This window comes from Danio rerio, chromosome 1 (assembly GCF_052040795.2).
Source record: "Danio rerio strain M-AB ecotype USA chromosome 1, GRCz13ab, whole genome shotgun sequence".
NCBI lineage: Eukaryota > Metazoa > Chordata > Actinopteri > Cypriniformes > Danionidae > Danio > Danio rerio.
This window is the reverse complement of record NC_141021.1, coordinates 37,919,065-37,933,245: the sequence shown is the minus strand read 5'-3', so window position 1 is coordinate 37,933,245 and position 14,181 is coordinate 37,919,065. Positions and strand designations below refer to the sequence as shown.

Here is a 14,181-nt window from a genome sequence, read left to right as displayed (position 1 = left end):
TTGATGCTACTATATCATGTTGAAGCACTTGCTAACATGGCCATGGCTCTATATGACCATTTCTTGGTCTTAATCAGTGATTGAAAAGCAGTTAGGTCATTCTTAACCTTCATCATTTTCAATGCCAAGCTTGAATTTGCACTGCACTGGCAACTAAAGCTTAATCTATTCTCCTACATGAAGCGATAACTGTACCCTATGGTGCATACCTTGCATGTATCCAATGCAGTTGTGAACATTTATAATTCTGAATTATGTCCATAATGCCCTGAGGTAACACTTCCATAACACTAGCAGGCAGTGGGGTTTCCACGTTCCATGTGTGTTGACTTTCAGTCGACACATTAGTAGAACTGAACATTCAACAACATTAATTGTAAATTAAACACAAAACAAAAGTATCCATCTGGAGCTCCACCATGGTACTTGACACTTGTTAAACACTGGCGCCACGGGCCTCACTCTGCTCCAACAGCTCTTGGTCCCACCTGCACTCATCATCGCTAACAGGCTGACCAATCACACATCTTGCACTCTGCGTTGTTGCGACGTGAGTTACATTCTATGATCAGAGTATGAGCAAGGGTATGCGACTGTGAAGGCTACACCAGACCTACCGCAAAGACTTGACACAAATAGATAAAATGGCCTTAAATACTGAGCAATGTTTTAAAATAAAATCAATTTTAAAAAAGGATAAACTTTTAATTACTTCTAAAACAAAATTGCTAAGAACCAAACCAAATCCATTAAATACATGAAACCATTTCTACTTAAATAAGAGATGGTGTAACACATTTATTAGAAGAACTTAAAATTTAAAATGTATTTAATTTTGAGAAAAGTCCATCTTATGTACCAATTATGTATTTGATAGCAAAAAGTGAAAAGTTGATACGTTATTGGTAAATAAGGAAAACAAAATTAAAATATAGTCCATTCATCACAGGGCTCAACAATAAGGACTGCCCGATGGCCCTGCCTTGTCATCAAATTTTTATTTGCCTGCTACTATGTCAATTGTATGCAAATACAGTCTTAGAACCGAGAAACAATTTGTGCTTTTAAGTCTCAGAATGCTACGTTTTCTGTAAAGTCGTAAACCCCATATTGCTTTTTGGTTCCTTTTATCTGATTGGTTGTTGTGAGCACGTTATTTTTTCCACAACCTGGTAAAAACCAGAACAGTGAAGAGACGACAACATCAAATAATAAGGCTAAAAGAAAACGTCTGTTTCCAACGTTGTGGAAAAAGATATTTACATGGGTACAACACAACGAAAAAAAATGAAGTGATGTTTTGCATAATTTTCCATCACTTTCAAGTCCGCCACTTTTTGTTTAGCAATAAAATACCTGCACATTTTCCATACTGCTGTATTTTACTGCTAAATATTTTAACATTTTAAAAATATTTAAATTCTAGATTTAAAGACATTATTTTTGACACATTATTTAAAATATGTGGCTAAAAAATTAGCTTTTTTTTTTTTTTTTTTTTTTTTTGGTGGGGCCAGTGAAAATTTTGGCAGGGCCAGTAAAAATCTGAACTGCTGATCCAGTCGGGCCAGTAGAAAATGTCCTTAGCGTTGAACCCTGCATCATGCAGGAAAAAACATTTAACACACTGTAAAAACCAACAGTCAGTTGTAAAACCCAACCCATCTTTATCAAATGAAATGAGTGTAGTCTAATTAAAATTGACTGAAAGTTAGTACTATTCATTTGAAAAGAGTTTTGAACTCAGTATTGAAGGTAATGAGTTAATTAAATACCTCATTACTTTAACTTAAATCGATTAAGTTGATAGTACTTGTATAGATTAGGTGTTTTTTTCACTCAAATGGGTTGTAGCAATCGATTTCCTCAAATGGTTTGAGTTGCCTTAACTTATTGGGTTTTACAGTACTCAGCTGATTTGATTTCTCTTCATTTATAGGGTTTTATTATGCTCAAATTGCTTCATTTACTCAACAGGATTAAGTTCACAGAACTCATTAGAATTATTTTTTAAACTTCAATGGTTTGTTGCAATTGGTTTCCTCAAACGGTTCGAGTTACCTTAACTTTTTGGGTTTTACAGAGCATTAATTTAATTAAAACATGTCTGTATTTCATTCATAAATGATTTTGTCTATTGGAAGCACTACACAGGTTTAGAATGGCATGAAAGTGATAAGAGCAATAAAAGAATTCCATTTTGGTATGAAGAATTTCTTAGTAACTTTCTGTTACAATAGGTTCAGGTGCTGAAGAAAAAAAATATTAATAAAATTCTTTAATGAATAGGAAGCAATAAACAGCATTCATTATTTGAAAAAGGAATGACTTGTACGCTATAAAAACGTTAACTTAATATAAACTTTACTGTCACTTTGGATCCATTTAATGCATCTTTGCTTCACTGCTAATATCCTTTTAACAGTCATTAAAAAAAGCTACACTTTTTTGAACACGTTTGACCATCTTTTGGCATGTTTGCAAGAAGCTCCACAACTAATTAAAATATATTTATCAAAAATATCATTTTGATTTTCAGAAGCAATTGATGATAATAAAACACTAAATTATTTCCCTGCCATGGCTAAAATGATTTCAGAATTATAAATTGACTGCGAGAATTGTATTAGTTTAAGAGTCCAATTCAATTGCTTTGGAAGCTGAAATGTCTTTGAGACTTCTGGGCAAAAACACAGCAGAATGCAGCAATTTTGTAGTTGTTGTTGGGTTTTTATTTGCATACAAGGTTTTAATATTGTCAGTTATGTCCCTGTACACTATTGGAAGGTTCAGCTTGCCTCAATTAAGCAGCAGCTTAGAGGAAATAATATAGATAACAAAATAATCAATTCAATAAAATAATAAATACATTAAAATAATAATTCAATACATTCTTTCCATGTAGTTTGCAACAATCAGTTGAGCATTAAAAATCCCCCCAAAAAAATCTCACGATTTGGTTGTTCAGGTGTCCCTCTTGTTAGGTATCCAAGAAATCCAGAAATGTAAGTTAAAAAAAACATAAAAATGCTGGGTTATTTCAGATAGATAAACCCAAAAGAAGGGGTAAATTTGAGCTATAAATTTAATTTACAAAAAGAACCAAGAACCGATTAACCGATTTCACCATTATCGATGCTTTAATTTGTCATAGTTAATCAATCGTGAAGGCTTCTCAACACCGCATTTCTGCACAGAACAAAACTGCTGCAACAAAACAAGGTTATGTCAACTCTGTGCTAATTTAAAGTTCCAAGCTTGTACATCGAGGATAATACCCAAGCACAGTGGATTAACTATGACTAAGGCTATTAACTAAGGGCTGTTCAAATGTCGCGTCATTTGCAAGCGCAAGTTTGTTATTTCTAATACGGGTGCGTGGCTTGCGTGTGAATATTGGCAGTGACTTCCTTGTGCTTTCCAGGTGCACCTAGTTGAAAAATTTGTAATTTGTATGAAATATATGCATTTCTTTGCCAATGAGAGAAAAAAAAATGCTAAATGAAAATACCGAACAATTTTGTCATTTATTTTCAGTGTAAAAATATTACTTTTGTTTAAATGCCAAAAACTTTTTTTCACTAATGTTTTGGTCCAAAGAGAAATGGACTATTGTTTTTGCTTTTATGCAGTATTATTTGGTTACTGAGCAGCAGTAAATAACACTTTAAAATTTAAGGAGTTTTCATGTGATTTTCTAAACTATAGTATTTCTCAGACTATAATCATAAAACCAAAATCTATAATTGTTGCATTCCTATGTTCTGTCCATACTTCATTAAGCTTATTATTTTTTTAAGAGTTCACAGAGCTCAGTTGCTTAAGTCCTATTGTTTATAACGGTATAATGTTTGCTGACCACAGGTATAATGCACAAGTGCAGTGACATGACACTCTTATAGAGGCAATCCTAAGGGTGCACCACTTCAGTTGAGGAAAAACACCCTGAAATAAAACATATAGCATGGCAGTACTGCAAGGCGTTTATACCATCAAGCTGTCAAAAGCAAGACTACATAGCGTGAAACATCCTTTAAATATTCAAACAGACTAACATCACTGCCTTAAACAATCCTTTCCTGGAAGAGCCTCAGACCTCAAAACAACAGCAGCGAGCTTACCTTTCAAAATACCGTTTCCAACTTCAGTTATGGCAAAGCCGAAAGAGATGTGTCTGTTATGTTTAGAATGAGGGAGTCTTTATCAAGAATACCAGTCTTTTACATGGAACTCTAAGGGGACCTCTCCCACCTCTGACTTCCTGTGTATGGGTAATCAGGCCCTCCCAGAACGCCTTCAAAACCATGACCACTAAATCAGAGGGGCTGAGGTGGACTGAAGGCAGAAGTGAAGAAAGGGTGTGCACATAAATAAACACCAACACACACAAACACACACACACACACACACACTCATGCTGACAGAACACTTCAGAGAAAAGGAAAACCAAACACATTCTTGAACTGTTGGAGAACGGCTTAGAGTCAATATAAAAATGCCTTTAGCAGAATAGTTTGTCCCAAAATAAAATTTTGGTCATCATTTATGTTTATCTGTCGTCTTCTGTGGAACTTTCTCTGAAGGAAGACATTTTTAAAAATATCATGATCACTTTTTTTCATTTAAAATGAATGGAGTTTGCGGCTGTCATGTTATCAAACACAATGCAAGCACAATAAAAGCACTAAATATTCAGGGCATCATTAGAATTTAGAAGCAGTACTATGAGGTTTGGTTATAAGATTGTAAACCAATGACGATTGGCAGGAAATGCAGTGATCATTAAGAGTTTTACAGAGGTTAAAAAAGGAACAAAGTATATCCAAAATCAAGCTGGTGGCCCAATGTGAAGCTTATAGAAATGGAAAAAGGCTAAATGGAGCATACGCTAACTTTCGTGTTAATCAGTCAGAGGTGGCAACAGTCAAAAACATCGTCAAAACAAGTTAGGCAAATATACAGATGTGAAAGTATTTACTGACGGTGAAATCAAGATGATTATAATGACCAGAATGAGCTGGGGTTTTTAGCCTTAGGGATTGTTGCCTCGTTTGCCACGTTTCCAGTACAGAGTATGGTTCAGTATGGTGCGGCACAGGCCACCTTTATCAGGCTTGTGTCTCCACTGCCAAATGGTACCAATGGTACATTTTTGTGGACATGAAGGTTTGTTTGGGCTTGGATCGACCATGGCTCATCCGTGTAAATTATTACGATATAATGTCTCGGCTGTGTTTTTAAAAATGGAGCTTCCTTTGTTTTCATTCTGGCTTGTATATATGCTAGTTATGTTTCTCTGTAAACCAACAACATTCAGCTGCGTGTCTAGCTTCCCCTTTCGGTACCCTTTACAAATGGTACCTAGAAAGTGGTATGATACGGTTTGCTTTTTGGTACCTTTTGACAGTGGAAACCGCCATAAAAGCTTACCGAACCATACCAAACCACTCGGTGGAAATGGGCCATGACTAGGGGTGTCAAAATTAAATGTTTTTTTCGGTGCACCAATATGCAGACGCGGACAATTCGGTATCAGTTAAGTAATAATCATAACTGAACTGATGTTATTTATCTCCTTTGTAGCGAGGGAGGTGAACGACGGTATTAACAACACTCAGGAGCAAACTAAGGGCCGGCACGTGGCATAAGCAGTATAGGGTGCTGTACATACAGAGGGGCGCCAGAAATGAGCGTGGTTAAGTAGGTTTTGTTTTTGATATTCCTGACACATTCAGTTATGTTGGGTGAATGAGAGACAGTGTGGTGCTGTGTGTCTGTGTGTTTATACAGACAGCATGTTATAACCTCCCCCCAAAATATAACACAGTGTATGGAAAGCATCGTCAATGCACCGTGATGCATCGAGATATCGAATTGAACCGAATCGATGGCATGATAATCGTAACCGAACCGTGAGACCAGTATAGGTTCACACCTCCAGCCATGACGTAGGTTAGAATGTTGCGAGATGGGAGGCGGAGTTATTGTATTGTTTTTAGAAGAGTTGAACATATATTAACCATACAGCAAAAACCTCACACTGATTTCATGAACATATGTCTTCAAAAATGGATCTTTTGTGATTCATGGAAACATTATACAGGTTTAGAATGGCATGGAGGTTAGTCAGCGATAACAGAATTCCATTTTTGGTTGAAGCATTCTTTGGGTGAAGGTAACCTTCTGTGCACACACAGCATAGGCATGTGTTATCAAGAACAGAATACTCAGGCTTCACAAAAGGCAACAACTTAAAATATTTGCATCCATTGAATTGAACTGGATGCTTTATTCCAGTAATAAACTTCAAAGCAAACATTTTTGGCATAGATTTATTAAGCACTTCAACTCTGCTCCCTAGGAAGCTCACTAGCCTATTAAATCTAATGTTTTCCAGGCCTGTGTAATCTTATTGAATATTAGAGTGACCCGCTGAATGAAGCCATCACGGTCTTTATCACAGCTAAACAAAAAGGAAAATAACAATAATAAGAACAGCTTTGGTGAGATTTATAAATCATCTGCCATATTATGAGGTCACCTGCTAACTAGTTTTACAGGGGCAAAGCAGTGTGGGTTAGACATTGTTCATCTACAGATGTTGAACACATAAGACTCACTGGTCAGCTTAATGAAAAAATGTCAAGCAAGTGCTTTTCCTGCAGATTACCATGCCCATCTTAATAAGTATGCAGAACTGTTTTCCACTGCAGCTGGCTTGGCTAATTTATTTTTATAAGCAAGCACGGTAGATGTAAGAGATGGGAAAGGTGCATTTGCACACTACTTCAGTCATTTAAAAAAAGTCCCAGACTTGACCATCTGGTTTCATATATAGTATAATCTTAATATTATACTCATTTTTAAAATGTTTATATTAATGTAGGTGTTTTTTTTAACCACCTGCACCTAAACAACACCAGAGTAACCCAAAACAATTTCGACAGTCATAACAATAAAAAGAAAATGAACATGACTCACTTAGCAACAAAAGAAAGAAATTTTACTCACAATTTAATCCCCAAACCTTTATGAGCTTATTTTTTCTGTTGAACACTAAATATTTAGTTTGAAGAATGTTAAAAAGCAGTAGCCACTGACTTCCTTAATATGAAAAATTATGGAAGTCAATGGTTAGCAACATCTCTCAAAATACATTTTGTTTTCAATAGAAGAAACTGAAATGAGAGATTTTGGGTGAACTATCCCTTTAAGCCAGCCAGAGATATGCGCAGTCCTTTATTTCACCCCCACATGATGACAAATTATGAATACATGATTAGAATGAGTAGAAAAATCATCAATCATGAAACATCAGTGGTTGAAACTGAACATTATATTACTGAAATTATCTTATTTGGATGGTCCGTTTGTTGAATTTAAGTAACATTGCATCTACATGCCAACTAATTCTCATTAGATTATAAGTAGACGGTTAGGTTGGGGTTAAGATTGGGGTTAGGGTTAGTGTAAGTTGACATGTACTTGCAAAATTTCATATAGTCAGTTAAATGTCTGTTGAAGGAGCAGTATCAGCAGATATTAAGCATACTTTCTACAAATACTCAAATGGACCAACAAAATAAAGTGTTACCAAATGGACCACAGAGCTGAATAGTGCTAAAATATGGCAATCTACTTATCAAAATATCACTATGTGTATTTACATTAAAACATTAGCACAGGTGGGTTTTACATCTCTGTCCATTCAGCAACCAACCACACACTATATCCACACATTTTGCTCAGGAAACTTATCCACAAATAACTAAATTGTAATAATTGAACTGTAATAAAGTATTAATATTTTTAACTGACTGCCTTTTGCAATAAGTTGTTTTCCCCTCTGTATTTAGGAAACGCATGAGAAGTACATCTAGATAGACTAGAAGATTCAGAGATTAGCATTACCATGTGCTATGTTGTGTTAGCATAACTGTTCACAACAACTCTGGAATTTTCCCTGAAGCAAACACATTTTCTGCAGATACGGTGAGCATGCATACTCAAATGTTTTTTGTTGTTGTTTTGTTTTTTAGGGCCAGGAGTCAGATGACACATTTAAAGGAAACATTTATTGAGAATAATGAGTCAGAAAGTCCAACCTTGAACTCTAATGCTTTTTTTTCTCAGCAACTGTTTCTGCGGAAAGATTTTAATCCAGCTGAGTGAAAGCTGGGTTTGGTTTCTATCAACACCTGACAAAGCTTGAAACAGTGTTTACATTGTTTTCTGCAGAACATCAGAGACTAAATGCTTTACACAAACAAAAAAGAAATGAGCTATAACCTAACATGAATTCTGGACAGCTTCGTTCTGGAATCTACATTCAGTATGTGCGGTCTGGAAGAAGTGAACACATAGGGTCCAGCGGAACGAAGGTTGGAAGAATGCTCTACTCTCTTGTTCTTGGATAAATTCCTCGGTCTCCCTTGTCTTCATGCTCTATGACCTGGACTCCAAGAGCAGCAAGTTTGAAGTATTGTGGGAGATCTGGGAGGAAATGTCAAATCCCCCTCAATGTCAGGATATTTTGTGAGAAACGGAGAAAAGAGAAAAGGATAGTGTATAAGAAGGGATGGGCCTGTTGTCCCAAATTTGTTTCAAATAATCTTGGGAATGATTCAGGCAGCTGTGCAGTCCTGCCCTTAAAGAACACCCATTCTCAATCATTTTATTACTATTTTTAACAGACATACGAAGCCAAGCCCTCAGTATGGTCATCCTGTTAGCCAGCATCCTAATTCTAAACCTAAAACTACTTTAAATTATACATTCTCAGAAAAAAAGATCCGCGAGATGTCACTGGGGGGGTACCTTTTCAAAAAGGTACAAATTTGTACCTTAAAGGTCCATATTAACACCTCAAGGGTACATATTAGTAGCTAAAAAGTACAAAAGTGTTCCTCTTAAAATATTTTGGTACAAACATATGCTAATATATATATATATATATATATATATATATATATATATATATATATATATATTAATTCCAAATGTGTACCTTTTGAGAAGGTGAGTAAATGCCGACAATTTTCAGTTTTGGGTGAACTAATATTAAGAATTTGATTGGTCAGTTGGAATATTGTTAAGTAAAATACAAATAAAAAACAAACAACGATAAAGAGGAGAAGTTGTTCTGTCAGGTATGTTTTATTATAAGTCTTTGCCATCCTTATAAATACATCCTAGAAAAAGTGAGTGAGTGCTATGAGATGTCTTTTGAAAATAGTTTTACAAAATTTAAATACTTATAAAGTTTATTGATAAAACTTAGGGGCAGTTTTAATGTTTCCTTTACTGATGGATCTGAAGATTTGTATAACAATTTGAGTGCTGCATATACTTTTTGTCAAAAATACTTATTTTATGTATTAATGTTCTTTTATTATAATACAATTTTGTATATTCCTTTATTTTCTCACTGTGGTCTTTAAATAGCTTGGGCTTATCTGAAAAGCAGAGGACAGTTTTAATGTTACTTTTTTATGCTCAAAAGATCTGTAATATCATGCAGCTTCATTTCCACAAACAAAAAAAGTGTCCAAAGTGTAAAATTATTACAACTTCTTGAAGTAATATATTAAAGTAAAAATAAAATAATAAAAAATGAGTTCACGTTCAAATACTAAAATACAAAAACTAAAATGTAGAACTAATGTGTAATAACAAAAATCCAGTCAATTTTACCTGAATTTATTCAACCTTAATTTCTAGCTTTATAAATTTCCTTTATGAAACTAAATTGTACTTGTAGAAACTCAACTGTGTAAATCCATTTGAAAGTTCTTTGTTTAATGTAATTTAAACAAAACCTTTTTTTGAATTAAATTTTGTTTTGACTAATTGGTAATTTTAATTTAGAAGGGGCATAACCTCTGCTGTAAATTGTACAATGCATTTCAAACTGATTCACACTGTGAAATCCACCAATTTTTATGCAATCCTGGTAGTGACGCAAACTGTATCATCCAGATGTCTTTCAACAATGACTTTTCTTTGATGTATGAACCTGCGCAAGAGCTGACCAATAACCCCTCCCCTCTAGCATATGATCATTCACATGTGAATGATCACTTAGTAAACAACAAAGATTCAATCGACTGAACTCAAGCTCAACATTTTAACAAACAAGGATTCTTCAAACAAACTATAGCTATGTACCTCTCAAGGTAAATCTGAAAGTGTAGTTCCTTTACTGAGCTAAATTTATCTTAATGGAAAGCCAGAAAGAGAATTGACAGACAATAACTTGCTTAATTTACCCATTTTCTTTAAGTGTATAAATAGTAAACAATGCAATCATCCATTAGTGTTGATATTAATCTACTTAATTTCGACTAATCTTTATAAACAGAATTCACTGAATGGTCAAACACCCATCAGATTTAAATACTTCACCAGTTAAACTCTGCTGCTATTTTGGGATTTCCACCTGGATTTTGCCTACCCAAATTTAAAACCTTCCCAAATCCACATGCAGAGGTGTAAATGCAAAAATTTGGTATCATTAAAAAAAAAAACTGTATAACTGTATATGTTGTCTGTGTTACAATAAACACCTAAAAAAAGAGGCGTTTTTTTCTGTTTTTTTTTTTTTTATGAACTCAAATTTGAAAGTGTACCTTTTAGGTTCTGTGTGGTCTAGCGTGCTGTAATTAATTTTGGTGGTTCCTGCATATGTCTGTAATCATAGGAAAAAAGAAAAATGTCTCTACCATAATCTACGCAAAAGGTATTGTATTCCAACTGATAAGAGGTGCTATACAAGCCACAGGGACCGATCATTGTTTACATATTTCACTATTCTTTTGTTTGTTCAAACATAATTTACTATGTTTGGACCACATCAGACATATAAAAGGATTACTTATGCACATCACCTCAAAAACAGAGGAGAATGGCCCTGAAGCGCACAAGGTAAGAGATGACAGCTGTCTGTGCTATCTGGGGTTGCTTATTGATCGTGAATGTATTGTTTTTATTTCTGCGCCTTGGAAACACCGCGATTCAGTCAACAACTGTTTGAATTCAGTAAAAAGAATGCTAGAACCATATAAGCACCGGCAAGAGCTTTCATTTGAGCTATAACTTGTACATGTGTCATATTAAATATATGAAAATGAACCAATGTGAAATACCTAGCTCGGGTATCCAAAATACTGTGTATTTAAGTGTAAATAACTTTTGTACAGTAGGATAAAAACCAAAGTGATGCATATGTGCAAAAATATAGATTCTACACTTTCAAATGAAACCCCTTACATGGGTCTGGTGCAATGCTAGCCTTTTAAATCTTAAAGCGAAACTCGATGATGTCACGGACGGGTACCGGGTCCGCAGAGTTGCTTAACGTGAAATTAAATTAAATTGTAGATCTATCAACCTTATTTGTGGAGTACCTACTGGTATGAAAAAGGGCTGAACAATACATCGTTTAAGCATTGATATTAATATTAATCGTCAACATTTTTGCAATACCGTTCCAAAGGTAATATAGTAAAATAATACAGAGTAATAAAATTTATTTGTTTTTTGTTTGTTTGTTTGTTTGTTTTTTAGGACAACAGTTTCTTCAGCAGAAAAGATATCCAAAGATGCCATTTTAAGTTGTAAAAAAATCTGTTTTTAAAACAAAAACATCAGAAGTCAATAATTAATTTAGCCTGACGTTTACTGTTGCAAAATATTTTAAATGTTTCTCAAAATAAAATATATTGTGTTTAAAAGAGAAAAAAAGCTTTTGTTTTTTAACCAGACATTTAAAAATAGCATATTTTAGAGCAGTAAACGCAATACCGCAAAACTGTGACATTTTTATCCAAGGTTATTATACTGTCCGAATCTTCCATCGGCCCATGCCTAGTGTGTATCTGCAATAGTCACATTGCAGGATTAAATATTTATTAACAATTGCAAGATTAACATAATATTGAAGATATTACATGTCAACTTAAAAACTATTTGCACAATGATGATCATGTTATTTTACACTTTATTGTTCAATTTCTGTACTTGAATACGGTTTGACTTCTCAAAAAATTAGAAAGCTATGTTTATTCATTTATTTTTGCTTGCAATTTATGCAGTTTATGCAGATGCACTACATAGAAAAAGACTATGAAAAAGACACTCCAGTTGGTCTAAATTAATGGAATCTTTCCAAAAAGGAAATTCAGATAATCTGGTGTAATTACATTCATATATTGCAATATTTATCACAGCAAAGTAAAATTTCACAATGTCAGATTTTTCCAATATTGTGCAGCCTTAGTACGGAAACAATTCACTTGTTCAACCAAGTAAAAGCATTTATAACACAATGCATATCAAAAATCTTTCATCAATTGGCAAAAAGACAGTCTAACATGAGGTCATGTGCAGATTAATAGTTATCACTGGTTTGAACAGGCCCTTACGGAAGTCGTCATCTTTGGTATTTACTTCTGTTCTTGTCACTACAATTACACAATGTTTTCCAAGAACTAAAAGAGGATTTAATTTAGCCGGTTATCATTTTCAGTCTGTCAGTAGTCTACAAGCTGTATCTGTATGATGTATGATGTTTTAAAGAGTCACTACAGTCAAACTGTAATTGTGAACAGTCAATAGACCATTTTAAGGGATGTAAACAATAACGATGGTCTTAATGTTTTCCTGTGATACAGTTTTAATTTCTATAACATTAAGATATAATTAAATTTCCTTTATGAAACAATAAGCAGGAAACATTCATGAGCCAGTGACATCGCAACATTGAAGTGGTCTATACCATCAGAAAATAAGGTAAAGCAGAGAACATCATAAGCAGTTGAATAAACAATTTGCATAAAGTTAGAAAATGACACCGGCTGCAACATGACAAATAAACAAAACTGATCTACAATTGACACAAGCACATGTGTTTTTGTGTTAAGAGCATGCATAACCTTGCTAAAAATGGCATGCATCAAAACCAGTTGTGTAAACATGACTCAGTAACAAAGCTACGCAACAGCATTTCTCTCACCTTGAGCTTGCAATTGTAGCGCCTTCTCCGGGAAAATCTGTTATTGTGAAACTTCACCTATCCCGTGTGAGAAGTATTCAAGATGCAAACAGAGAGCTATAGTGTCCCGCACCTCTCACTACACACAAAACTGCACATGGTTCCACTTCCAGCTGTGTGCACCATCAGCATCACATCAAACTCTTACAGTTTAATTAGGAGACCCACCATCCATGGTCCCTACAAATCATCCCAGCTGTGGACGTCCTTGGATGCTGCGTTAAAAAGCTGAGTCGAGCTTCCGTCTCTTATTCCACATTGCTTTCTTTCCAAATGACCGCCAATGTGGCAGATACGCAGGACAACAAAGGCAGCATGTTTTCAAGCCGAGGTCATTCCATTTCAATCATTAGGGCGCACAGAGAGAGAGAGAGAGAGAGAGAGAGAGAGAGAGAGAGAAATAGATCAATATCAATAGCCCTTTACTGTAATCCCAAGGGAATGGCCTGGTTTCAAGTCCTCTATACAGTTGGTTCGGTTTCTTTATCTCTCCTTCAGCGGAAGAAACGAGGGCTGAGAGTCAGTCCAGATGCACTGGCAGGACCTCTAAAAGCTGCACTGAGATGTAATTCAAACATTAACCAAGAAGCGAAACATAGAGTGAAACAAACGCAAGCAGGAGTAGGAAAGAGGGGTTTAATCATTTACAGTTTACCATCGTGCTTGGCTCGGGGACAACGGATGAGCAATAAGTCTCAACTGGGCAAAAACACACAGATACAAAGTGGAAGTTTCCACTTTGCTGGCAATTTTCATCTTCCTGGTCATCTGCTCCCAACACACACTTTGAGAAAAAGACATCCTGTTTTTCCTCCATTGTCACTTGTTCGCTACATGACTAGTTACGACTAAGTTTAGACTGGTTTATGTTGGTGGGGGAAGGGGGTCTTTTCTCCAAATGTCTAGAAATGTAAGAGAGTATCTTTAACTTCTGCTACATTAGTTGCGGTAATGATAATGGTTAACATAGTCACAAATAGAATTTGGTACTGTTTAAGTATTAAACTCTAGACGGTATGCATTAACAGGTTTGTCAGAACTGTATGTTGCTGAAAATTGTGGGACATCTGGTTTTACTTGACTTTTACTTTAATTCGTCACAGTTAATTAATTGTTAAGGCTTCACATTG

The 14,181-nt window shown here is 35.0% G+C and overlaps 2 protein-coding genes across 40 annotated transcripts in view; one reads left to right on the top strand and one right to left on the bottom strand.

Moving 5' to 3' along the window:
• The window catches only part of znf827 (zinc finger protein 827), a 789,732-nt gene that overhangs the window by 611,694 nt on the left and 163,857 nt on the right, over positions 1–14,181 (top strand). The gene's annotated exons all lie outside the window — the stretch shown is intronic.
• Positions 1–14,181, bottom strand: part of gab1 (GRB2-associated binding protein 1) — a 108,584-nt gene that overhangs the window by 59,464 nt on the left and 34,939 nt on the right. For 5 of the 39 annotated variants that reach the window (XM_087235437.1, XM_087235443.1, XM_087235457.1 and 2 more), the window contains exon 1: positions 13,013–13,653. The gene's annotated coding sequence lies outside the window, so the exon portion shown is untranslated. 39 annotated transcript variants of the gene reach the window in all.